At 40.3% G+C, this 27,022-nt stretch overlaps 1 protein-coding gene and 1 non-coding gene across 6 annotated transcripts in view; both read left to right on the top strand.

Moving 5' to 3' along the window:
• The window catches only part of RAD51B (RAD51 paralog B), a 603,012-nt gene that overhangs the window by 230,815 nt on the left and 345,175 nt on the right, over positions 1-27,022 (top strand). The window lies entirely within an intron of this gene.
• On the top strand, positions 14,875-14,950 carry TRNAS-GGA (transfer RNA serine (anticodon GGA)). The gene has a single exon. It is a non-coding gene; the product is annotated as a tRNA-Ser (tRNA).

Below are 27,022 nucleotides of genomic sequence, written 5' to 3'. Positions count from 1 at the left end.
TATCTCATTGTAGTTTTGATTTGCATTTCTCTAATAGCTAGCTAAGATGAGCATCTTTTTATATATCTGTTTGCTGTTTGTATGTCTTCATGAGAGAGGTGTCTGTTCAGGACCTCTCCCCACTTTTAATGTGATTGTTTCTTTGTTGTTGAGCTTTATGAGTTCTTTATATATATTTTGGCTATTAACCCCTTGTTGGAGTTGTTGTTTGTGAATATTATCTTCTATTTGATTGGCTGCTTTTTGTGTTTTGTTTTGTTTTGCTGTGCAGAAGCTTTTTAGTTTGACATAGTCCCATTCATTTATTTTTGCTTTTACTTCTCTTGCCTTTTGGGTCAAATTCATAAAATGTTCTCTATGGCCATGGTCCATAAGTTTAGTACCTATGTTTTCTTCTATGTAATTTGTTTCAGATCTTATATTTAAGTCTTTGATCATTTTGAATTAACTTTTGTGCAAGGGGACAAAGTGTAGTCAAGATTTATTCATTTACATGTGGCTTTCTAATTTTCCCCACACCATTTATCGAAGAGGCTTTCTTTTCTCCATTGTGTGTTTTCAGCTCCTTTGTCAAAAATTATTTGCTCGTCTACATGTGGTTTTATACCTGGGCTCTCTATATGTTCCTTTGGTTTGTGTGTCTGTTTTTCAGCCAGTACCACACTGTTTTAATTGTTGTGGCTCTTTAGTATAATTCGAAGTCAGGTAATGTGAAACCTTGAGCTTCAGTCTTTTTTTTCTCAGGATTGCTTTGGCAACTGGTATCTTTAGTGGTCCATACAAACCTGCTAATTTTTTTTCTATTTATTTATAAGTGACATTGAGATTTTAATGATGATTGTATTAAATTTGTATATTGTTTTAGGTAATACGGCCATTTTAACTATGTTGATTCTTCCAAATCATGAAATCGAAATATCTTTCCATGTCATTGTCTTTTTCAATCTCTTTTAATATGCTTTGTATTTTTCAGTGTGGAGGTCTTCCACATCCTTTATTAAGTTTATTCCTAGATATTTTTGGTGCTGTTGTTGCAAATGTAAAAGGAATTGTTTTTCTGTTTTTGTTTTCTTTTTCATTTTCTGAGGTTTCATCATTGGTCCATAGGAAAGCGGTAACTTTTGTATGTTGATTTTGTATCCTGCAATGCTAAGGTATCACTTTTTGTAGATGACCTGATTCCGCATATAGAAAACCCCAAAGACTCCACTGAAAAACGATTAGAAACAGAATGTGTTTTATATTGTGATGCCCCTGCTCTGTAGGAGATAGATGCTGGGCTGAAGAAGGGGCTGTGCAAGGACTCTGGAGAGCTGAGCTGCCTTGTACTCCCTCTGTGCCCAGAACACAGCATCTGTTCCCTACCCAGAATGCACAGCTTGTTTTCCAATCAAAATGGATTCTTCTACAATCCGGCCTTTTTTGGAAATTAGCTATACTTTCCAACGTATATGTTTTGAGGCCCTTGGGTATTTGAACCATTTCCTAGTCTACTTTCCCAGACATAAAAGATACCATGTGTGAAATATGTGGAATGAGAACGTCAAGGTGTTTGGGTGGATTCTTTCTGCAGGAAATAGATTTGCTTATTGCAGTTTCTCTGTGAAGACTTTAAAGTAAGTAAGGAAAAGTCTGAAAGCGCCTCTTCAGGACTGAACTCATTTATGTCTGCTGGTATGAATAGAGCCTTCCAGAGTATAAGCCAGCGAGCCACCTGAAATACCACCTCCTTTATGAAGCCTTCTTCAATGCCCCTGTGAAAAGAAAGTCGTCTTCCGTGCTCTGCTTTTCCAAAGCACGTTCTACTTCCTTAAAAGCACTTCTCTGATATCTCAGTCTGCCTCTAATTATATTCTTTCTTTTTTTCCACCTACCATTGAAATCAGAGTCAGGATTTTGTCCAAATAATTTTTGTATTCCCTCTATTGCTACACCCCGGTCCCTGAATGTAGTCATAGATCAAGCGTCCGCGCCAACCCACCTGGTTTTCTCCACTAAGAAGGTCTGTTCACTCCCTGGTCTCTGCTAGGATTATGTGCTCTTAAAGCACCATTCACACACTATTCCAGTGATTTGTTTACATAGCTGTTTCTTCTATTAGACTGTAAATTTCATGGGGACAGGACTATGCCCTCCATCTGTATTTCCCCAAGGCCTAGCATAGTGCCGGGACACAGAGAGTGCTCATTAAATTTCTACTGAATGAATGTTGGACTTATTCAGCAAACAGTAACCTTGAGTTATATAAATGGAAAAGATAGGGGCCTGTTTTCCAAAGTTAGCTTGACTGCATAATAATAAGGCATAAATAACAATTGCACATTATAATACATATACATGCCATAGTGCTTTTTATCCCTGGAAAACTAAGTACCAAAGAAGTGTTCTGCTTCATTATGTCCATATCATGATAGGAAGAATATGTTGCTTTTCACTTTAAAACCCAGAGATAGTAGTCTGGGATTTCAGAGGGTTAAGTGGAATTAATGGTTATTTATAGCTGATGCACTGCAGTGGAGCTATCCTCAATGCCTAGGGCCATGCTCGAAGCACTTGAGCCATTAGCTCCAGGAGGAGAAGAAAGGGAGAGAAAGGGGTGAGGAAAGGAGGGAGAAGCAGACGGTGCTTCTCCTGTGTGTCCTGACTGGGAATCGAACCCAGGATGCCCATACACTGGGTCGACGCTCTATCCACTGAGCCACCAGCTAGGGCCTAAAGAGAAATGTTGAATCCTTGTGAAGATGTTGGTATTTGCAAGTTAGAATAGGGGCCTGGTGTTGTTTGTTCCCAGATTTCCTTTAGATGGTTACTCTTCAATCCTTTAAAGTTTAATCCTGCCTGACCTATGGTGGCGCAGTGGATAAAGCGTCGACCTGGAAATGCTGAGGTCGCCGGTTCAAAACCCTGGGCTTGCCTGGTCAAGGCACATATGGGAGTTGATGCTTCCAGCTCCTCCCCCCTCCTCTCTCTCTGTCTCTCCTCTCTCTCTCTCTCTCTCTCTCTGTCTCTCCCTCGCATCTCTAAAATGAATTAAAAAAAAAAAGCTTAATCCTGCCTGTTTACCTAGCTCTCTCTTGGAGTCTTGCCCAGAGAAATAGACTTTCAGAAAAGGTAATGTGGAGAAATCAATTAGATTACAAGAATTAATTTTCTCAGCAATTGAATTTTCTGTAATTTGAAGAGTGCCTCTGATGGAAGTGCCAATTTTGTTCATCTTTACTAGGGTTTATAGATCCTGTTCTGTATCTTTATTCTCACTTGAAATGAACTTACTATTAAACATAAAGCTCTTAATAACTTATTCTCTTACTCTTTTTTCTTTCTTTTTTTGTGACAGAGACAGAGAGACAGGTAGGGACAGACAGACAGGAAGGGAGAGAGATTAGAAGCATCAATTCTTCATTGTGGCACCTTAGTTGTTCATTGATTGCTTTCTCATATGTGGGGAGCTACAGCAGACTGAGTGACACCTTGCTTGAGCCAGCAACCTTGGGCTCAAGCTGGTGAGCCTTGCTCAAACCAGATGAACCCGCGCTCAAGCTGGCAACCTCACGGTTTCGAACCTGGGTCCTCTGCATCCCAGTCCGACGCTCTATCCATTGCACCACCACCTGGTCAGGCTATTCTCTTACTCTTAAAGTAGCATTGAATAATTTTAATGTAAACTCTAAGCTATTTTTTTTTTAATTTTTTCTGGCTGCTTCTCAGTATTTATTTCTTTTATTTATTTCTTTTACTTATTTAGTGGCAGAGACAGAGAGAGTCAGAGAGAGGGACAGATAGGGACAGACAGACAGGAAGGGAGAGAGATGAGAAACATCAATTCTGTGTTACGGCTCCTTAGTTGTTCATTGATTGCTTTCTCATATGTGCCTTGACCAGGAGGCTACAGCAGACCGAGTGACACCTTGCTCGAGCCAGTGACCTTGGGCTCAAGCTTGTGAATCTTGCTCAAACCAGATGAGCCCACACTCAAGCTGGCGACCTCAGGGTCACGAACCTGGGTCTTTCCACATCCCAGTCCAACGCTCTATCTAGTGCGCCACCGCTTGGTCAGGCAACTCTAAGCTATTTTTAGTAACCCTCTATTTAAAAGTTAATATGTAACTTATCACTGAAATGAACATCTCTGTACCGAAATTTAACTTCCTAGAGATGCAAAGATGTCTAGTCTTTCTCACTTCTTGTGAGATACTGTATAAAGTTAGCCACTTGCAATACCATTAACTACTTTACATCTTTCTTTTGTCATCACGGACACTGGGCTTGCTTCTGGAGCAATGTACAATGAACGAGAACACCACACAGCACATTAGAGATCACCCATTCTGAGCTCTTCGTTTTACATATGAGGAAACAGAGGTGCTGCGGTGTTAACCAACTTGCTGAGATTACACAGCTAGTCCATGGTAGAGCCCAAACTGGAACCTAAGTCTCTTCAGCTCCTTCAAGACTTTTCCTACTGTGCCTTATGGGCTTTCTTTATTTAGTGAGGCAAGAGGCTCACTTCCAGGCGAACACTGATGGAAACACTGCTGAAACTATCAGGGTTGTATGAGGGAGAGGTAAGGGGGCGGCACACAGCTAACATATAAAGACTTCAATACATTACATTATTCTTTCACTAGAGAGCCAGACACTAGGTGCAATGTAGACACCCCAGGGGAACAGTAGTGAGGTGCCTCTCACTTAATGAGGGAAATGAGGTTTTCCCTTAGAGAGTTCAAATAAACTAGAAATCAATAAGTGCTGGGCTGCAGTGGATAGTTACACAATTGTCTTAAAAGAGTCCAATCCCAAAGCAAAGAAGACTTCATTGCAAAACTAAATGCCAAGTATTAACATAAATATTAACATACCCACGTACCCAAGGGTGTGTCAGTCAGAAAATATGTTGGTCAGCTATTGAAGCAGAGATAAGTAAGGTTGAATCACAAGGTAATGTTTGCCTGTGCTTACTTAAGCATCATGTACTCAGTGGTTCTCAAACTTTAGTGTGCTTCAGAATTAGCTGGAGGGCATGTTAAAATATGGATTGCTGAGTCCTACCCCCAAATTCTTGTGGCCCAAGAGTTTGCATTCTAACAAGTTCCTAGATGATCCTGATGTTGGTTGGGGAAACTCGACATATTTTGAGAATTACTAGTCTATAGGTAAACAGACTTTTATTGCAATGTAACAAATTACTAAACTGTAGCAAATTTAGCAGCTTAAAACAACACCTATTTATTAGCTCATAATTCCATAGGTCAGAGATCTGGGACAGCATGGCTGAGTGTTCTGTTCAGGCTGAAATCAAGGTGTCGGCTGTTAACATTCTCATCCGGAGCTTGGAGTCTTCTTCCAAGTTCATTTCTGTTATTGGCAGAATTAATTCCCTTGCCACTATAGGGCTGAAGTCATGTTTTCTTACTATCACCTGGGGGCTGCTCTCAACTTCTGGAGTCACTCTCAGGTTTGTAGAAGCTGCATTCAAGGGAGAAAGTACACTAGTCTGGCTGCCTCGAGTGTTCCTGGTTCATGTAGTATTGAATTTCTCTCCATAGATTAATACCTCAGCCTCTGTGAATTCATTTAATGTGGATCTCCTTGGAATGGAAGGTCCCACTGCTGCTGTGGTGAACAGATTGGGTTTTGAGACTGATTAGTTGACATTCAGATTCTGGATGAAAATAAACTCACCAAGAAGAAAACCAATGCTGGCAGCAGACTGGAGAGCATCCTGACCTCGTGGGCATCATCCGTCTCTATTTCTTCACCGTGGCCCTTGTTCTTCAAACTTCTCATGAAACAGCATATCCTAGATTGCAGCCATGATTAAAAGTCAAATGGAAAAGTTCTCAGAAATTCAAACGAAACATAGAAATGATTTTTCCTTAGCCAGTTTCCCCAAACTTGTTTTGTGTGGGAATTGATTCTTTTACTGAAGCTTTGAGATCTCTGAGCAATATAAAGTTTCTGAACTGAAGTGGGATCCTGACAATAAAAATTTTAAAGGTGAAACAGTGGCAGCTTCATTTCCCATAGGAATTCCAGCAGGCTTCAAGGAGACATGCATGGCACTTGCAAATAGTTGAAGAATTAACAGATAAAACTTTGTGATCTACTGGTTTTTAACACCTGGCCTATATGCCTAAGTGTGTGTGTGTATGTGTGTGTTGTGTGTGTGTGTGTGTGTGTGTGTTACTTCCATTTGCCTGGTGTTTCTTCATTCCTTAGGAAACGTCTAGCTTTATTTGAGTATACATGGCTCAGAGGTCCTTTTATACAAATTTAATCAGCTGATTCCTTTATGCAACTTAAATATCCAAACGTAGAATTCTTATATTCCTTTAGTAAAGCTTCATAATCATGATGATTCTTAGTTCATCTCTTGATCCGAGTAGGCTGGTCTCACATTGTCAGGAAATAAAACTCAGTCTCTATTTGAATTTGTTCCTCAAGTCAGGGACAGCTAACTGTATGAGAACATTGGTAATAGTAAACCTTTGTAGACCAAACTGAAATGAACTATATAAATCCAGCAAGCTGAAATGTCACTTAGATTTTTAAAGTCAAGTATATAATTGAGGGCTAGAAAGATTTAATTTAATAGACATTAATATGAAAATGATTAAATATTTTAGTTGTCTATCAACTCAGAACCTGCCATGAGTCTTACATGCAGGTGACATGGACTTTGTCGCTGTATTAACGTAAGCACACATGCCGGCGATGACGGACATGTCAGCCCTAGCTCTCTTCTGGTTAGACCACCTTTCATTAGACTGTTCAGAATGATTTCAATAAATGAGTTTATTTGGGAGGAATCAGTCTGATTAAAGATTGGAAAGCAAGTCGCATTCAGTAATATAGTTCAACAACCTGGGATTACTTAGCCTAAAAGAGACAAAACTTTTGGGGTATGTTTAAGTTAGGATCCTTTGACTGCATAAACTGGTTAACTTAAACAGTAGCATACCTTATTGGAAGGGTATCAAGGAGCTTACAGAGTCAAAAGGAAGGTGGAAGAATCAGGCTTAGAAATTAGAAAGAACAGGGGCCAGAGATACTCAAGAGGTCCCAGTGGTCATATTTTTCAGGGCTCTACCACCAGGGTAATAATGCTCCAGCAACTTCCAGCTGTTTCGTCAAGATTCAACACTAGGGGCTCTGGCTTGGGCCATATGCTCCCTTTTTTGACTAAAGAAAAGCAAGGCAACTGGACTCTCAGTCTCACCAGGCTACAATCATGGGGCAGAAGTAATTTCTCCCGAAGGATTGGGGTGCTGTTATTAAAATAACTGGGGAATGTATCCTGCACAGACAAAAAGTAGCAGATGTTCACAGCAGGTTATGTGATCACAATCTTTGAATATTTAGAAAAGGGGTGAGACTTGATGTGGATGTAGGTCAGTGTTTGGAATGCCAGGCAGGGTTTACTGTGTTTCAACATGAGCAAGAACGTTCTAAAGTGAGAGCTATTAACAGGCTGCATTGTTAGGGTATGGACCTACCCATTTGTATTAAGATTCTTTTGGTTGCGTATGGCAGAAATTTGAGTTGCACTAGCCTGGAAAAAGCAGGAAATGATTAGAAAAATACCAGGAAACCAGGAAACTCTCCTGTGAACCAAGAAAGGAGATTGGCCAAACTGTGGGAAGGGCAGACATCCCACTGGGCCTCAGAAGCAACCGAAGTGGTTACTCCAACGAAGCTGACCCATTTTTTCCTTTTTCAATTGTTTCTCTGAGTATTGGCTTTATTTTCTCTCTGTGCACACTCTGTCTCATGTACATCATGTGAAAAAATCCCCAAGTTTCAGATCTCGCACCACAGCAGGGAAACTCTTCCATCATCACGTTTAGCGAGAAAAATCTTGGGCGAAGATTTGGACACCAGGTGTCCAACTTTGGGCAAACCAATCAAGGCCAAGGAATAGCACGCCTAGTTTGGTTCAGATGCCTTTTCTGGACTGAACCGGGGTATGTGGAGAAAAGCAGCTCATAGAAGGAAGAGGGGTGCCTTAGTCAGAAGGGAACGTGGTGGGTAGGTGAAACAGCGTCATCACTCATTTTTATTTTAGCTCTGCCACTGTATGTGTTCAAACAAAGGTTGGATCAGTCAGAGGTATTATGGAAAGAAGGCTAAAGTTGGTGGAAATCTGAACTGGAAGACTCCTAAGTTCTTTCCAACTTGGAGATGCAAAAATTCCCACTGCTTTCTAGGTAAAGCAGAACACAGTGGTTCTGGGTTATAACTGAAATGATCTTTTTCTGTGTATTTTACCTTAAGTCTTACTCTCATTGGAAGCCAAGGAATATTTACTTAGCTATTTTTTTTTCAGTGAGAGAGAGAGAGAAAGAGAGAGACAGCACAGCAAACAGACAAGAAGAGAGAGGGATGAGAAGCATCAACTCATAGTTGCAGCACTTTAGTTGTTCATTGATTGCTTCTCATATGTGTCTTGACTGGGGAATGGCGGGGCTCTAGCCAAGCCAGTGACCCCTTGCTCAAGCCAGTGACCTTGAGGTTCAAGCCAGCAACGTTTGGACTCAGGCTGGTGAGCCTGTGCTCAAGCTGGATGAGCCCTTGCTCAAGCTGGTGACCTCAGGGTTTTGAACCTGGGACCTCAGCGTCCTAGGTTGATGCTCTATCCACTGTACCACCACCAGTCAGGCATACTCAACTATGTTTTTGAGTTTGAAAATGGAGGAAAATATTTTATTACTTTAAAATGAATTCCCAGTGGAGGAGGAGTCATTATACTTAAAAAAAATATTCAACCGTGCATGAATTACCTTTGAAAGGATAGAACACTCTTAAATATGACTGATTTAGTTTAAGATGATTTTAAAAAACTTTTTAATACTGAAACCAGTATAGATTCACAGGAAGGTGTAAAAGAAATGTTCAGGGAGGTCTCATTTACCCTTCAACCAGCCTCCCCGAATATTAACAGCTTGCATGATTCTAGTATAATATCAAAACCAGGAGACTGACATTGGTAAAAGCCATAAAACTTAGTTTTCATCGGTATATGTATTCATTTGTATGTGTGTGTAACTATGCAGTTCAATCACACGTAGCCACCAATGCCATTAAAATACTTAACTGCATATCATTACCACAAGGTTCTCTGTACCCACATCCACACCACCACCCACTCTCTAACCTCTGGCAACCACTAATTTGTTCTCCATTTCTATACAGTAATTAATGTTATTTCACAAATGTTACAGATATGGAATCATGAAGTATATATATATTTTTTTTGAAATTGACTTTTTTCACTCAGCATAATTTCCTTAAGACTCATCCAAGTTATTGCATGGTTATAAAATCCAGTCCCTCTTATTGCTGAATATTATTCCATGGTACGGATGTACCATAGTTTGTTTAACCATTTATCTTTTTAGGATATTTAGATAGTTTCCAGTTTGGGGATATTATGACTAAAGCTTCTAGGAACATTCACCTACAAGTTTGTAAATAATTTTCAAACGTAAGTTTCATTTCTTTGGGATATGTGCCTAAAAGTACAATCCTGGGTTATGTAGTAAATGCATTTTTAGTTTTAAAAGGAGCTCTCACACTATTTCCAGAGTGGCCGTCCCTTTTATATTCTCACCTGCAGTGGGCGAGTCATCTAGTTTCTTTGCATAAGCATTGGTGTTACCTCTAATTTTGATTTTAGCCATTTTGATAAGTGTGTAGTAACATGTCACTGTGGTTAAAATTTGCATGTTTCTAATGGCTAATGTTATGGAACACCTTTTCATGTGCTCACTTGCCATCTGTGCATATTGTTTTTGCTCATTTTCTAATAGGATTGCTTATTTTTTCAAATGTTGGGTTTTGAGAGTTCTCTTTATAGTCTACACATATACACTTTGTTGGATATATGGTTTATAGTTTTTTTTCTCCCAGGCTGTAAATGGTCTTTCATCCTTTTAACAGGGTATTTTTCAAGACTCAAGTTTTAAAATTTTTAAAAATTTTTATTAAGTGAGAGGCAGGGAGGCAGAGAGACAGACTCCTGCATGCGCCCCGACCTGGATCCACCCAGCAAGCCCACTAGTGGTCGATGCTCTGCCCATCTGGGGCCCTTACTCCATTGCTCTAAATGGAGCTATTTTCAGTGCCTGAATGGAGGCCATGGAGCCATCCTCAGTGCTTGAGGCCAAATTGCTCAAACTATCTGAGCCATGGCTGCGCAAGGGGAAGAGACAGAGAGAGAGAGAGAGAGAGAGAGAGAGAGAAGGGAGGAGTAGGAGGGGGAGGGGTGAAAAAGCAGATGGTCACTTATCCTGTGTGCCCTGACTGGGAATTACACCCTGGATTTCCAAATGCTAGGCTGATGCTTTACCACCGAGGCAACCGGCTAGGGCCTTGAGTTTTAAATTTCAATGAAGCAGATTCTATTTGAAGTAATGAAGAAATAGATATTTGTGACTGATGTAAAAAATTTTAGATTGCCAAATTACCTTCTCCATCTTCTCTTTTTTCAGCTTAGACACGATTAAATTTAAGATGAATAAAATCATTCACTATACAGTGTTCAAATGTAGTGGAATTTCTGTGTCTTCTAATTTCTCTCTTTAGCGGTGTTTAATTAATAAAGAAAAAGAAAACTTAGCTGTTTTAAGGACGTGGTTTTATTTTGAGTTTCAGCAAGATTTCATTACAGACTGGAAAGAGGATATGTCATTTTTTTTTTTTTTGTAAAAGACATATCTGATAGAAGTTTATTATTCAAAATATGTAAAGAACTTTTAAAACTCAACAGTACGAACAAAGACAACCCAATTAAAAAATGGGCCAAAGACCTCACCAAAGTAGGTGTACATATGGAAAATAAACATGAAAAGATGCTCGACATCATATGTCATCAGAGAAATGTAAATTAAAACAACAGCGAGATACCATTACATACCTGTTAGAATGCCCAAAATATGGAACCCTGATAACACCAAATGCTGATGAAGATATGGAGCATCAGGAATTCTCATTCATTGCTGGTGGGAATGCAAAATGTTAAGGCTACTTTGGAAGGCAGTTTCTTATAAAGCTAAATATACTCTTAGTCTACAGAATTGTATTTCTTGGTATTTACCCAGTGGAGTTGAAAACTTATGTCCACACAAAAACCTACACATGGATGTTTGTAGTAAGTACCTTTATCCATAATTGCCAAGTATTGGAAGCAACCAAGATGTCCTTCAGTAGTTGAATAAGTGAATAAACTGGTACATCTAGACAATGGAATATTATTCTGTGCTAAAAAGAAATGAGCTATAAAGTCATGAAAAGACATGGAAGAAACTTAAATGCATATTGCTAAGTAAAAGAAGTAAATTTGAAAATGCTATGTGCTGTATGATTCCATATGACAGTCTGGAAAAGGTAGAACTATGGAGACAGTAAAATGATTAGTGGTTGCCAAGGGTAGTTGGGGGTGGAGGTAGGGGAGTATAGGCAGGGCACGGAGAATTTAGGGCAAGCATATAAATACTGGATATACAAATTTGAGGTGATCAGGCAGTAAGTGAACTGCCTGTTAAAACACAAATGAACACTCTTCAGAGGAAGTTAACAGTATGGATAGTTTCTATATGTAATATCCACAGTGTCCAGTGTTTAATAAGTTACTAGACATAGAAAGAAACAGGAAAATGTGATTCATATTTAAGGGAAAACAAGACATGGTTTCTTCAGATGAGATGGCCCAGATATTGGACTTAATAAAGTAGCTGTTATGAAGAGTATAAAGAATTAGAGGAAGATATAGTGAACAATAAGTAGTCTTAGCAGGGAAATAGAAATTATAAAAAGGAACCAAAAGCAAATTAGGATATGTCATTTTACTTGTACCTCTGACTTTTTCAAATAAAGACACACACATTGCTAATATTTTCCTCTCCACACATCCCAAACATGCCAGACATTGCAGCAGCGTCCATGTTGCTTGTGTGTACACATGTCGCCGTGGCTGCTCCGTTCCTCAGTCTGTTCATTCCACAAACATAGCACACCTACCCTGGTGCCAGGGTTAGCGTGGGGAGCAGGATTGAACATGTAAGTACGGCCCTCATGGAGCTAAATTTTCATTCTTCTTGTTATTTTAGGCTTGTGTTGTCTGTCAGTGTTTCACTGATTCAATTGAAGATCTTTACTCCCCATCTATGTTTAGGGGATCTTTCTCACTCATCTGAAATACAGTGTGTCTAAATCTCAGTGAATGATTTTAAGTCTTTGGGAGTGGCTGCATTCCATCAAGATGAAAACCAAGCCAAGCAAGTAACACTTACAAGAATGCACATGAGAATATGTGATGAGGAGGAAGGAACATCCTCCTTGTTAGTGACTTTCTTGCCCATAGGGGAAATTTTTGGCAGAGCCTTAAGTTACCTCGAGCCTGACTGAAGATTCTAAACATGATACCCAAAGGCTGTAATTCAACATACTCAGTAAAAGGAGGTGCAGCCATTTGAATGACCTAGTTAATTAAATACATTTTGAATAGTCCATGATTTTTAAAAAAATCCTGCTCTTGTATCATTTATAAAAACTGTGACTTCATATTGGCATTGTTATAAATGAGATAGATGGTTTTCTATCTGTAAATAGGCGGGTTTATTTGTAGGGTGGCTTGAAAGTAACTTGCCCAAAGAAGATTCTAAAATAGGATCTAAAATAAACTGTGTTGGTTGAAAATCAAAATTAGTTAAACATTCAGAGTTGCAGGTTTATTTATTTATTTATTTATTTGGGAGAGACAGAGACAGGAAGGGAGAGAGATGAGAAGAATTAACTTGTAGCTGTAGCATTTTAGTTATTAATTGATTGCTTTCTCATATGTGCCTTGACCAGGGGGCTCATGCTGAACCAATGAGCCCTTGCTCAAGACCTTGGGCTTCAAGCCAGCAACCTTGGGGTCATATATATGATCCTTTGCTCAAGCCAGTGACCCTGCGTTCAAGCTGGCCACCTCAAGTTTCAAACCTGGGATCTCAGCATCTCAGGTTGATGCTCTATCCTCTGTGCCACCACCTGGTCAGGCACAGATTTAATTTTGACTTAAAGGTTTTGTTACCCAACAGCCTTTAATATTTTGTTTGTTGTGAGGAGGTTGCATATATATCAGCCATATTTTAAAAAGTTTATCATAACAAACACTTACTGCTCACTCTGTGCTTGGGCGTGTTTTATGTTCTTCACAACTAACTACTATTAAATCATCATATTATTGTTAGATAATATTATTAGATAATATTAGATGGTGAAACTGAGGCACAGAATGGCTAGGTAATCTGTCCAAAGTCACAGACTTAATGAGAAGCAGAGTCAGGATCCAAAGCCAGTCCACCTAGCTTTAGAGGCTATGCTATGAAACCCTGTATAATAGTTTCATACTGTAGTTAATCAATTACTTCTCCTTATAACGAGATAAAATCATGGAACTGAGATCTTCCTATCTTTGAGGAAGTAATATGGCAAAGGAAGTAATATATAGAACTTTTGGGTAGAAGGAAAACTGGGCCTAGGTCAGAAAATTTGAGTTTGACATTACCAAGACAAGCTGGGTAATTTGGGGAAAGGCAATTATGTGTATTACTTTTCTGTTGTTTGTTACCTTCACAAATTACCACAAATTGAGTAGCATAAAACAACACAAATTTATTCGCTTGTAATTTTGGAGGGGAGAAGTTTGAAGTGAAGGGGTTGGCAGGGCCACATTCCTTTCGGGAGCTGCAGGGAAGAATCCATTTCTTCCCCCTTTCCAGCTTCGAGAGGCCACCTGCATTCCTTGGCTCACAGGCTCTTCCACCTTCAAAGGGTATCACTCCAGTCTCTACTTCTGTTGTTGCATCTCCTTTTACTGTCTTTTACCCTCTTGCCTCCCTCTTATAAGGTCCCTTACTGCATTCGGCTCACCTGGATAATCTAAGATAATCTTTCCACCTCAAAATCCTAATTTAAACACATATGCAAAATCCATGTTGCCATGTTAGGTAACGTATTGACAATTTCTGGAGCTCCGAACATAGTCATCTCTGGATGGCCTTTGTTCTGTCTTCCACAGTTATTTATTTCTATGGACCTTAGTCTTCTCACTTGTACATGAAGGAGCTGAACACGGTCATCTTTGAGGATACTTCTAGTTCAGAGAACAATGACATTTCTAATCCTACCCTGAATTCTTATTGCCTTCCTCCAAAGTAGAGCTTTTACTATGGAAATCTTGTTTGCAAATGCAAAATATTTTTTGTATAGCATTTTAATCTTAAGTCTCTCAGAGGCAAAGGTGATAAGGATAAATAGAAATGAGTAACAGGGAGAAAGACGCTAAAGTGCTCAGATCTGTGAGAGAATATTCTTTTAGCATCACTGTAGCCAAACTTTGGGACCTACATTTCACCACGGTAAAGAGTTCTTGTACTGACCTGTGGTGGCGCAGTGGATAAAGCGTCGACCTGGAACGCTGAGGTCGCCAGTTCAAAACCCTTGGCTTGCCTGGTCATGGCACATATGGGAGTTGATGCTTCCCGCTCCTCCCTCCCCCTTCACTCTCTCTCCTCTCTAAAAATTAATAAAAGAAAAATTAAAAAAAAAAAAAAGAGTTCTTGTAGATTTTTAGTAGTGCATTGACTGGTTAGAACCTTTTTATTATAAAGTAAATATATATAGATATATAGATACACACACACACACATACATACACACACACACACAAATCACGATTAGGTTGCATCTGTCTATAAGTTACAAAAACTTCAGCTCCAAATGATTTAAACAATAAAGACATTTACATTTTGTTCCCTTACAAAATAAGAATCCAGAGTTGGTAATAATTAAGCAGCTCAGTGGCTTCGTTAAGAACTGATGTTCCTGGCCCTGGCTGGTTGGCTCAGTGGTAGAGCATCGGCCTGGAGTGCGGAAGTCCCGGGTTCGATTCCCGGCCAGGGCACACAGGAGAGGTGCCCATCTGCTTCTCCACCCATCCCCTTCTCCTTCCTCTCTGTCTCTCTCTTCCCCTCCCGCAGCCGAGGCTCCATTGGAGCAAAAGATGGCCCAGGCGCTGGGGATGGCTCCTTGGCCTCTGCCTCAGGCGCTAGAGTGGCTCTGGTCATGACAGAGCGACGCCCTGGATGGGCAGAGCATCGCCCCCTGGTGGGCATGCTGGGTGGATCCCAGTCGGGCGCATGCGGGAGTCTGTCTGACTGCCTCCCCGTTTCCAGCTTCAGAAAAATACAAAAAAAAAAAAAAAAAAAAAAAGAACTGATGTCCCTTCCGTTGCTCTGCTCTGCCATCTTGAGGCGGTAGGCTTTGTCCTTCCACTGGCTTCCCCCATGTGCACAGATGACTGCAGCATCTCCGTCAATAAACGGACATTATCCAAAGATGGAAGAGAGACCATCTCTTGTGTAACTTTGTTAGGAGTAAGGAAATGTTTTCTAAAGGCCACTTGACAGACTTTTTCCATATGTTTTATTGACCAGAATTCTGTTACCCGTTTTAAAACCAGTTTTGGGTGAGGAGAATGGGATTACCATGTTTGACTAGATCCCTCACTGTCCAGTAGAACTTTTTTAGTGATGGAAATGTTTTGTATCTGTGCTGTCCCATACAGTAGCCACTAGCCGCACAGGGCAATTTCTGATCACTTGAAATGTGGCTAGTGCAACTGAGGAAATGAGTTTTTTACAATGAATTTAAATTTAAGTAACCATATGTGGTTAGTGGATACCACCTTGAGCCACATTGACCCAGATCAGTCATTTGGGGCAGAATACATGTTGAGTAGTAAACTAGCTACTATGTTCATTACATCTTTTAAAAAACAGTGGACAGGTAGTGTATTTGTCTTTAAAACTTAAATCTAATTATTGACCCACATGGGGAGCTCTTTTGGAGACAAATCAACCAAGTAAATACTTAAAACCAGCGCATGTGTTTACAGGGGCTAACAGTGGCAGGATCTCCTGGGAGAAGGAAGAAGGTGGGATATCATGGTATACTAGCATGTGCCAGCATGTGGCATGGTTCAAACGATAGTGGGGTTTTGATTGGGATGTAATTGACTTGGAACTCTCTGATGGTGAGCAACAGGCTGCTCTTCTCCATTAGGAAGCTACTTTGTTTTGCAATATTGTAAATAGGAGATGGCAACTTTTATTAATATATGATGCTTCAGCCTGCCTGCCTTGGAGATTATGCAGGTAAGGAGGTACATAGATGGCATCTGGGAGGATTCATTTAGCCAATAAATATTTATAAATCACTTGCTGTGTGCCAAGAACTGTTCTAGGTGCTGAAAAATTGTGACCAAGACTAAGTCTCTGTCCTCATAGAGCTTAGTTGTTTCAAACAAAAAGTAATAATACATTTTGAAATATGATAAATGTTAAGAAGAAAATAGAGCAAGGTAATAGGAGAGAGTGAATGAAGTAAATCTTAACAAATGCCTACATCTGTGACTTTCTTGTCAAATGCTCAGGGTTTTTAAGTTTTTCCTCTGGGAAGAGGACATTAGGTTTATAGGGTTATTCATTTCACACAAACAAAAATAAAAGGGCTCTGTTTGTTTTATCTTATTGCTAAAAGAAAGCAAAATTAAATTAGTTCCTGGGAAGGCAGTATATTTCTCTGCTGTTTGAAAATTTAATTTTGCCTGCTATGCTGAGCCTTGCACTGCCCAGTAATAGGATGAAGTTTGTTTCTAGTTTGATTATGTTCTATATCCTCAGTATTATCTAGAGAACTTCTGGCTATCTCAAGTAAACTTCTGGGCTCTAGTTTTCTCAACCATAAAATGGGATTATTATTGATCTTTACACATTAAGCATTTTCATTTAAATTGAGCGAGTCATTAAATTTCTCTGGGTCTTAGTCTTGTTTTTCTTACTATTTTTTTTTTTTTTTTAGTGTTAAAACAAGTAGTTGTAATATTGTCAAAATGTTAGCAACAGATCTTCTCTTTCAGTACAGCTGGAAATTGGTATAACCTTTCTGGAGAGCCAGTAAGCAGAATAATTACAAATTCTCTAAAAATGTGCATAACTTTTTGCCTCAAAGAACAGAACTGAACAAGTATTTGAAGGTGCATGTTTAAGGATATTCATTATACCATTGTTTATAATGGCAAAAGACAGTAAACAAATGTTGAGCAATAGGAATTGGTATAATTATGGTGTATTCCATGTGGAATTCTACACAATTACTAAAGATGATGATAGCATTAATAGATATTAATAGAGTAGAAAGAAGTTCACAGTGTACTAGCATTTGTAGTGATTTATGCCTCTTTATTTTGGTGTCCTATAGTCAGGGGTAGTAATTATGGTCAGTTTTTAAAAAAATTTATTGACTTTAGAGAGAGTATGAGAAAGAGAGAGAGAGAGAGAGAGAGAGACAGAGAACTATTGATCTGTTCCTGTATGTGCCCTGACCAGGGATCAAACCCACACCTTTGCATTTAGGGATGACACCCTAAGCAACTGGGCTATCCAGCCAGGGAAATTATAGACACTTAAAAAAAATCTAGCAATAATGGCAGATAATTATGGAGCATTACTGTGCCCTTGGCACTATACTAAGCTGTATCTACTATCTTGAAGTTTCATATCAACTCTATTGAGTAAGAACAATTTGAAACCTCATTTTGCAGATGAAGAATCCAAGGCTCAGAGGAATAAAGTAACTTGTCTAAGGCCTTAAATTCAGAGGTGGCAGAGGCAGAATTTATACCCTGGCATTTGATCCAGAACCTACATTCTGAAACCATGAACCCAGCTGCCTCTCTGTAAACCATCTTTAGGTTCTACATGGGATGACCGCCACAGGTATATTATGGAAATTCCTTCATATCCTCTCCTGTAAGCACTCTAATTTGAGAGTCCTTAGACCAGGGCAGTGGTCCTCAACCTTTTTAGGGCCACGGACTGGTTTAATGTCAGAAAATATTTTCACAGACCAGCCTTTAGGGTGGGACGGATAAATGTATCACATGACTGAGACAAGCATCAAAAGTGAGTCTTAGATGGATGTAACAGAGGGAATCTGGTCATTTAAAAAAAAATAAAACATCGTTCAGACTTAAAATGGAAATAATGTAAGTTATTTATTCTTTCTCTGTGAACTGGTACCGAATGGCCCATGGACCGGTACCAGTCCGTGGCCTGGGGGTTGGGGACCACTGGGCCAGGGTATGTGGCAGAAGAAGGGGTGGTCCACCCTTTAATACAGAGGTCAGCAAACTACGGCTCATGGGCCAAAGCCAGCATGCCTCTGTTTATGTAAATCAAGTGTTACATAGCAGTAACTATGTAACACTGCTACATAGCAGTATTCCTAGTATTACTTCTTCGTTTAGGTATTGTCTATGGCTGCTTTTGCACTCCCCGGGCACAAATGAGTAGTTTCAACAAGACCATATAGCCCACAAAGCCTAGAGTTTATCTGATCTTGATCTTTATAAAAAAAAAAAAGTTGGCTGACACCTGCCTTACTACATTAGAAATCTGGAAGTTATGTCTGCCCCATTACAGTGACCACTTTATTTCCTAAAACAGAGTAATTTAAAAAACAAACCAGTTTTAGGGTTTCTATGCTGCAGAAGTACAGGCCACAGGCATCCAGTCAGTAGCTGCAGGGTTTTCTGGGGAGGTGAACAAGGGCCGTCTATTTCAGAAGGACTGAGGCCCTCTGTGCGTGGTTGCCTGGCGTTCTCCAACTGGGCCTTCACAGCCCTCAAGCTCTGCCTGTTGCTGCCCCTTCCAGATGGAATGTGTATTCACAAAAAATGAGGCACTCCATTAGTCATGGTGCATTTCCTGGGCCCTGGAGACACGGGCGTGACATCACCAAGGGCCAATGAGAAAGGGCCCTCTGCCACAAGCCCTCAACCCTCCTTAGAGGACCTTAGACTGTGTGTGCTGTTCCCCAAGCCTCAGGGTGTGATTTGAGACTGCCTTCCTCATCCAGCCATATTCTGGGCACAGAAGTCTAGCTTCCAGACCCAAGAGGCCAGGGCACGCTTGAAAATCTGCAGGGCTGGAGGCAGGTTCCCACTGAGTAGTTTTTTCCAGAGCTCGGGTTGTGTTCCCACAGTTTTCCACTCCGAGGGACATTGGTACTTCATGTGGTGAATGGTGGGTGGTGAAAGATGACGTCTGCATTAGATAAAAAAGATGTGTGGCAGTTAAAATTGCTGGATAAGTATAGGTTGGTATCATAACAAAATCAGAAGCATATTGTGCCGTTTTGTTACACTGCTTTTGTGTGTAGCTTAAGATAATAAAACAACATCTTTTAACAGCGAAGGCTCCAAGCAAAATTGGTGTGGCTTAGAATAGGGCAATTACCAAAGGAACTTTACTGAGGGGGATTAGTAGCTCATTAAATTTTTTATTTTCAAGTAGAAAAGAAACTCCCCCACTCCAATTCTCTTTTCTTAGGATTTCAGAAAGCATTTTGGACAAAAGCCTCTTTCCTTTATCTATCTAATCTATCTATCTATTTATGAAAATGATTTGTAGAATTTATTCCCAGGGGGAACTTTGTTAATTCTGTGTACCAGAAAGTTTATTCAAAGACTTGTTTTCTTTTTTTATTTTTTATTTAATTTGTTGTGTTTACATAGATTCTAGTGTCTCCCCGAATGCATCCCCCCTGCCCTGAATTCCCCTCAACATCTTCCTTCCCCCCCTCCCAACAGCTCCCTCCTCCCTTCTCTTCAGGTTTAATTCTGTTCCTCAGTTCACATTGTTCCTTGGATTCCTCAAATGAGTGAGGTCATATGATATTTCTTTTTCTCTGCCTGGCTTATTTCACTTAACATAATAGTTTTCAGGTCCATCCATGTTGTTGCAAAAGGTAATATTTCCTTCTTTTTCATGGCCCCATAGTATTCTATTGTATGACATATATATATGTACCACAGCCTTTTAATCCACGCGTCCACTGATGGACACTTGGGCTGCTTCCAGATCTTTGTTATTGTGAACAATGCTGCCATAAACATGGGGGTACATTTCTTTTTTTGAATCAGTGATACAGTGTTCTTGTGATATATTCCTAAAAGTGGGATGGCTGGGTCAAAAAGGCCGTTCCATTTTTAATTTTTTGAGGAATCTCCATACTGTTTTCCATAGTGGCTGCACCAGTCTGCATTCCCACCAGCAGTGCAGGAGGGTTCCCTTTTCTCCACATCCTCGCCAGCATCTATCATGTGTTGTTTTGTTGATGAGCACCATGCTGACTGTTGTGAGGTGGTATCTCATTGTGGTTTTAATTTGCATTTCTCTAATGATTAGTGATGTTGAACATTTTTTTCATCTGTCTATTGGCCAGCTGTATGTCCTCTTTGGAGAAGTGTCTATTCATTTCTTATGCCCAATTTTTGATTGGATTGTTTGTCCTCCTGGTGTTGCGTTTTTACAAATTCTTTATAAAGTTTGGTTATTAACCCCTAATCAGACGTATTGTTGAATATGTTCTCCCATTGTGTGGTTTGTCTTTTTATTCTGTTCTTGTTGTCTTTAGCTGTGCAGAAGCTTTTTAGTTTGATAAAGTCCCATTTGTTTATCCTGTCTTTTATTTCACTTGCCCGTGGAGATAAATCGGCAAATATATTGCTGCAAGAGATGTTGGTGAGCTTACTGCGTATGTTTTCTTCTAAGATGCTTATGGTTTCATGACTTACATTTAAGTCTTTTATCCATTTTGAGTTTATTTTTGTGAATGGTGTAAGTTGGTGGTCTAGTTTCATTTTTTTTGCAGGTAGCTGTCCAATTTTCCCAACACCATTTGTTAAAGAGACTGTCTTTACTCCATTGTATGCTCTTACCTCCTTTGTCAAATATCAGTTGTCCATAAAGGTGTGGGTTTATTTCTGGGTTCTCTGTTCTGTTCCATTGATCTATATGCCTGTTCTTATGCCAGTACCAAGCTGTTTTGAGTATGATGGCCTTGTAGTATAACTTGATATCAGGAAGTGTGATACCTCCCTCTTTATTCTTCTTTTTCAAGATTGCTGAGGCTATTTGTGTTCTTTTTTGGTTCCATATAAATTTTTGGAATATGTGTTCTATATCTTTGAAGTATGTCATTGATATTTTAATTGGTATTGTATTGAATTTTAAATTGCTTTGGGTAATATATACATTTTAATGATGTTTATTCTTCCTAACCATGAACGTGGTATATGATTCCACTTGTTTGTATCTTTCTTGATTTCTTTTATCAATGTTTAAATTTTTCCAGATACAAGTCTTTAATCTCCTTGGTTAAATTTACTCCTAGGTACTTTATTTTTTTGGTTGCAGTGGTGAAGGGGATTGCTTACTTAATTTCTCTTTCTGACAGTTAATTGTTGGTGTATAAAAATGCCTCTGATTTTTGTGTATTAATTTTATACCCTGCCACCTTGCTGAATTCATTTATCAGGTCCAGTAGTTTTTTGACTGAGACTTTAGGGTTTTCTATATACAGTATCATATCGTCTGCAAATAATGATAGTTTTACTTCTTCTTTTCCAATTTGGATGCCTTTTATTTCTTCTTCTTTTCTGATTTCTATAGTTAGGACTTCCAGAACTATGTTGTTTGTTTGTTGTTGTTTTTTTGTATTTTTCTGAAGCTGGAAACGGGGAGAGACAGTCAGACAGACTCCCGCATGCGCCTGACCGGGATCCACCCGGCACGCCCACCAGGGGCGAAGCTCTGCCCACCAGAGGGCGATGCTCTGCCCCTTCGGGGCGTCGCTCTGCCATGACCAGAGCCACTCTAGCGCCTGGGGCAGAGGCCAAGGAGCCATCCCCAGCGCCCGGGCCATCTTTGCTCCAATGGAGCCTTGGCTGCGGGAGGGGAAGAGAGACACAGAGAGGAAGGGGGCGGTGGAGAAGCAAATGGGCGCTTCTCCTATGTGCCCTGGCCGGGAATCGAACCCGGGTCCCCCGCACACCAGGCCGACGCTCTACCGCTGAGCCAACCGGCCAGGGCCCAGAACTATGTTGAATAAGAGTGGTGAAAGGGGGCACCCCTGCCTTGTTCCTGATCTTAAGGGGATTACTTTTAATTTTTGCCCATTAATTATGACGTTGGCTGTGGATTTTTTATAGATGGCCTTTATCATGTTGAGTTATATTCCTTGTATTCCTACTTTGCTGAGAGTTTTGATCATAAATGGGTGCTGGATTTTATCAAATGCTTTTTCTGCATCTATTGAAATTATCATGTGGTTTTTCTTCTTCCTTTTGTTTATGTGATGAATCACATTGATTGATTTACGAATATTGTACCATCCTTGCCTTCCCAGAATAAATCCCACTTGATCATGATGTATGATTTTTTTCATGTATTGCTGGATTCAGTTTGCTAATATTTTGTTGAGGATTTTAGCATCTAAATTTATCAGAGATATTGGCCTATAATTTTCTTTCTTTGTGTTGTCTTTGCTTGGTTTTGGAATCAGAATTATGCTCGCCTCATAAAAGGAGCTTGGAAGTCTTCCTTCATCTTAAATTTTTTGAAATAGCTGAGAAGGATAGGAGTTAGTGTTTTGAATCTTTGGTAAAATTCATCAGTGAAGCCAACTGGCCCAGGGCTTTTGTTTGTTGGGAGTTTTTTGATAACTGTTTCTATCTCATTTGTTGTAATCATTCTGTTTAGGTTTTCTGATTCTTCCAGATTGATTTTTGAAAGATTATATGTTTCAAGGAATTTGTCCATTTCACCTAGGTTGTTTAATTTTTTGGTGTACAGTTCTTCATAGTATTTCCTTACAATATTTTGTATTTCTGTTGTGTCAGTTATTTCTCCACTCTCATTTCTAATTTTATTTGAGTCCTCTCTCTTTATTTCTTGGTGAGTCTGGTTAAAGGTTCATCGATCTTGTTTACCCTTTCAAAGAACCAGCTCTTGGTTTCATTGATCATCTGTATTGTTTCTTTAGCTTCTATGTCATTTATTTCCACTCTGATCTTTATTATTTTCTTTCTTCTACTACCTCTGGGCTTTACTTGCTGTTCTTTTTCAGTTCTTTTAGATGCAGGGTTAGGATGTTATTTGAGCTTTTTCTAGCCTTTTAAAGTATGCCTGTAGTGCTATGAACTTCCCTCTCAGTACTGCTTTTGCTGTGTCCCATAAATTTTGAGTTGTTGTATGTTCATTTCTAGGAATTTTTTTATTTCTTCTTTGATCTCATTGTTAACCCATTTGTTATTAATAACATGCTATTTAGTTTCCATGTGTTTGAGTATTTTTCAGTTTTTCTGTTGTGGTTGATTTCTAGTTTCATGCCATTATGATCAGAGAAAATGCTTGATATGATTTCAATCTTCTTAAATTTGTTGAGACTGCTTTTGTACCCTAACATGTGTTCTACCCTACAGAATGTACCATGAGCACTTGAAAAGAATGTATATTCTGCTGCTTTAGGGTAAAAGGTCTGAAGATATCTATTAAATAGAGTTGATCTAGTGTGTCCTTTAAGTCTGCTGTTTCTTTGTTAATTTTCTTTCTTGAGGAACTATCTTGTGATGTTAGTGGGGTATTGAAATCCCCTACTATTATAGTATTGCTGTTGATCTCGCCCTTTATATCCACCAAAGTCTACTGTATATATTTAGGTGCTCCTATATTAGGTGCATAGATAATTATAATGGTTATATCTTCCTGTTGTATTGCTCCCTTTAGCATTATGTAGTGACCTTCATTATCTCTTTCTATTGCCTTTGTTTTAAAGTCCATTTTGTCTGATATAAGTATTGCTACCCCAGCTTTTTTTTCATTTCCATTTGCATGAAATAATTTTTTTCATCTTTTTATCTTCAATCTATGTGTATCTTTTGTTCTGAGGTGTGTCCTAGTAGACAGCATATGTATGGGTTGTGTTTTCTTATCCACACAGCTACCCTATGTCTTTTGATTGGATCATTTAATCCATTTACATTTAAGGTTATTATTGATATGTAGTTGTTTATTGCCATTTTATTCTTTAAAGCTATATTCCTCTTTTACTATATTCTTTTCCCCCTTTGTTCTGTTTACAACAGGCCCCTTAACACTTCTTGCAGCATTGGTTTGGTTGTAATGAATTCCTTGAGTTTCTTTTTGTCTGGGAAGCTTTTTATTTCTCCTTCAATTTTAAATGATAGCCTTGCTGGATAAAATAATCTTAGTTGTAGACTCTTGTTCTGCATTACTTTAAATATTTCTTGCAATTCCCTTCTGGCCTCAAGTGTTTCTGTTGAGAAGTCGATGTCATCCTTATGGGGGCTCCTTTTTTAGGTGATAGCCTTTTTTCTCTAGCAGCTTTTAATATTTTCTCTTTATCTCTTAGCTTTGGTATTTTAATTATAATGTGTCTTTTGATGTGGATGTCTTTGGGTTTCTCTTTAATGGAATTCTCTGTGCTTCTTGAACTTGTGTGGCTTTTTTCCTGCATCAGTTTATGGAAGTTTTCAGCTATGATTTGATTGAACAAGGTTCTATCCCTTGTTCTTTCTCTTCTTCTCCAGAAACCCATATGATGCGGATGTTGTTTCTCTTTAGGTTGTCACAGAGCTCTCTTAGAGTTTTCTCAGATTTTTTTCAGCCTCTTTTCTTTTTGCTGCTCTGCTTCTGTGTTTTTGTTTATCTTGTCTTCTAAATCGCTGATTTGATCTTCTGCTTCATCCAGCCTGCTTTTAATTGCTTCTGGTGTAGTCTTCATTTCTGATATTGTATTTGTTATTTCTGATTGGTTCTTCTTTATTATTTCAATGTCCTTTTTGATGCTTGTTATCTCTTTATTTATGTGCTCATTATGTCCATCTATTGTTGTTCTAAGATCTTTCAGCATTCTAACAATCATTACTTTAAACTCTGCATCCTGGTAGTTTGCTTATTTCCATCGCACTCAGTTCATTTTCTGGGAGTTTCTCTTGTTGATTCATTTAGATTGCACTTCTCTGTCTTCCCGTTTTGTCTGTGTTGTCCTGGACTTCCCTGGCTGGGGCCTGGTGAAGATCAGTGGAGATCACTGCCTGTGACTGGTTCTTATCCACCTTTTGGGAGCTACAGGTTATCCAGATCTTGTGGCTGTCTCTGCTGGGTCCAGATGCCATTGTAAATACCAGCTGCACTCCTAGGTTTGCTTTTATCTACTCTTGGCCTGGGAGAAGTTCCTTTAAAAGTTCAAGTTCCCCTAAAATTCGCTTTCTGTTTCCTTTTATTGCTGGCTACTTGTTGGGCTCAGTACTGTAATTCAGTGATTAGGTACGGTATTAGATGTGGCCTACTCCTTAACCTCAGGTGTCATTCTATCCAGACATTTTATTATTTCCTTTTCTTTACAGGGACAGAGAGATTCAGAGAGAGGGATAGATAGGGACAGACAGACAGGAACGGAGAGAGATGAGAAGCATCAATCATCAGTTTTTTGTTGCGACACCTTAGTTGTTCATTGATTGCTTTCTCATATGTGCCTTGACTGTGGGCCTTCAGCAGACCAAGGAACCCCTTGCTCGAGCCAGCGACCTTGTGTCCAAGCTGGTGAGCTTTTTTTTTTTTTTTTGCTCAAGCCAGATGAGCCCGCGCTCAAGCCGGCGACCTCGGGGTCTTGAACCTGGGTCCTCAGCATCCCAGTCCGACGCTCTATCCGCTGCGCCACCGCCTGGTCAGGCCATTTTATTTACCTATTTTATTTTGTTCTTATCTTCTTTTTTAGCACTCAGTAGGGTGTAGTAACAGGAGTCCAGTGGGTGTGACCCCTGTGCTCCCGTTGTGTAGTCTGTCTACCGGGCCATTGCTGCTGTTGCTGCCTGGGGCTTTTGGGTTCACATGCTGCTGGCGCCAGCCCACCTCCGTGGCTGCCGCTGTAATGGTTGGACTCGCGCATGCCCATGCGCCCGTTTGTACTGCTTCCGTGGCCTCCCGAGCCTCCACTGCCTCTGAGAGCAGGTCTGCACTGTGGGTACTTTTGCTTACGAGGTTGTGTGTCTGCCCCTGCTTTCACCCCTGTGGGTGAGGCTTCCTATACCCGCTCGGACCACTTCCGGGGCTGCTTCGGCCTCCGCTGCTGTGGAGGGCTTGTCAGCATCGCTTGAGGTCTGCTTGTAGGCTCAGACCTCAGCAGCTGCCTGGGGTGGGGGCTGCGCGCATCAGCTCGGATCGCCGCCAAGGTTGCCCCTGCTTTCGCGACCACTGAGGACATGGCCGTACCCCGAGCAGGTTTGCGTGCAGGCCCGGATTCCTGCAGCAGCTGCTGTGACTTTTGACCTCACTGCTGGGCCTCCAGCCAGCAAGAGTGGGCCACTCAGTGAGCAGGACTCTGTGTGCACTCGGGCTTCCCCAGCGGGGACTGCTGTTTCCGGCTCTGCGGCTGTTTTGCACATGCTCACTCGAACCTCCGCAGCTGTGCCTTGCTGCCTCCGGTCTGCCTGCCCAGGGTGAGCACTCAGCAGTGTGGTGGGTGGTGTAGCTTAGACCTCTGCACTCCCTATTTGTGTCCCTAACATAGTGCCTAGCTCAAAGTGCCTTTGTTCTAGTTAGAGTAGGGGAGCCTCCAGTGGACGGAGCACTTTCTTTCCTTTGCTAGTGATGCTGTTCCCAGGAAAAATGTTCACTTTAAATTTGGGGAGTGACTCAGCCCAGGGGTTAGGGTGTCCTGGAGGTCTGGGAAAGTGGCTATAAGTGAGGCTGTTCATGCAGTTCCTTTAATACGGAGCCTGGGTCTGAGAGTCCTGCCTCCTTCTCTGAAACTGTTTCTAGGCTTTTTTCTTAGCCAGATATTGTCCATAAGCCCCTTCCAGGCTCTGGGGCTCTAGGCTGGGATTCCAGTTTTGGTGATAAGGACCTACAGCTCACTGGACAGCCCTCCCTGTCACAGAAGTCACTCCTGGCCACCGCTTGCTCCTAGGAGTGGGGCAGCCCTTTCCACGTCTCTGCCTTTCCTATCAGTCTCAGTGTGGGTTCTTTGGTGGTCTTTGGCTGTAGAATCCTCTTAATTTAGTCCAAAGTTTGTGTTTCATGATGAATGTTCTCAGATTTAAGTTGTA

Source organism: Saccopteryx leptura, chromosome 6 (assembly GCF_036850995.1).
Source record: "Saccopteryx leptura isolate mSacLep1 chromosome 6, mSacLep1_pri_phased_curated, whole genome shotgun sequence".
Lineage (NCBI taxonomy): Eukaryota > Metazoa > Chordata > Mammalia > Chiroptera > Emballonuridae > Saccopteryx > Saccopteryx leptura.
The sequence above is the reverse complement of the archived record's forward strand: the minus strand, read 5'-3'. Positions and strand labels throughout refer to the sequence as shown.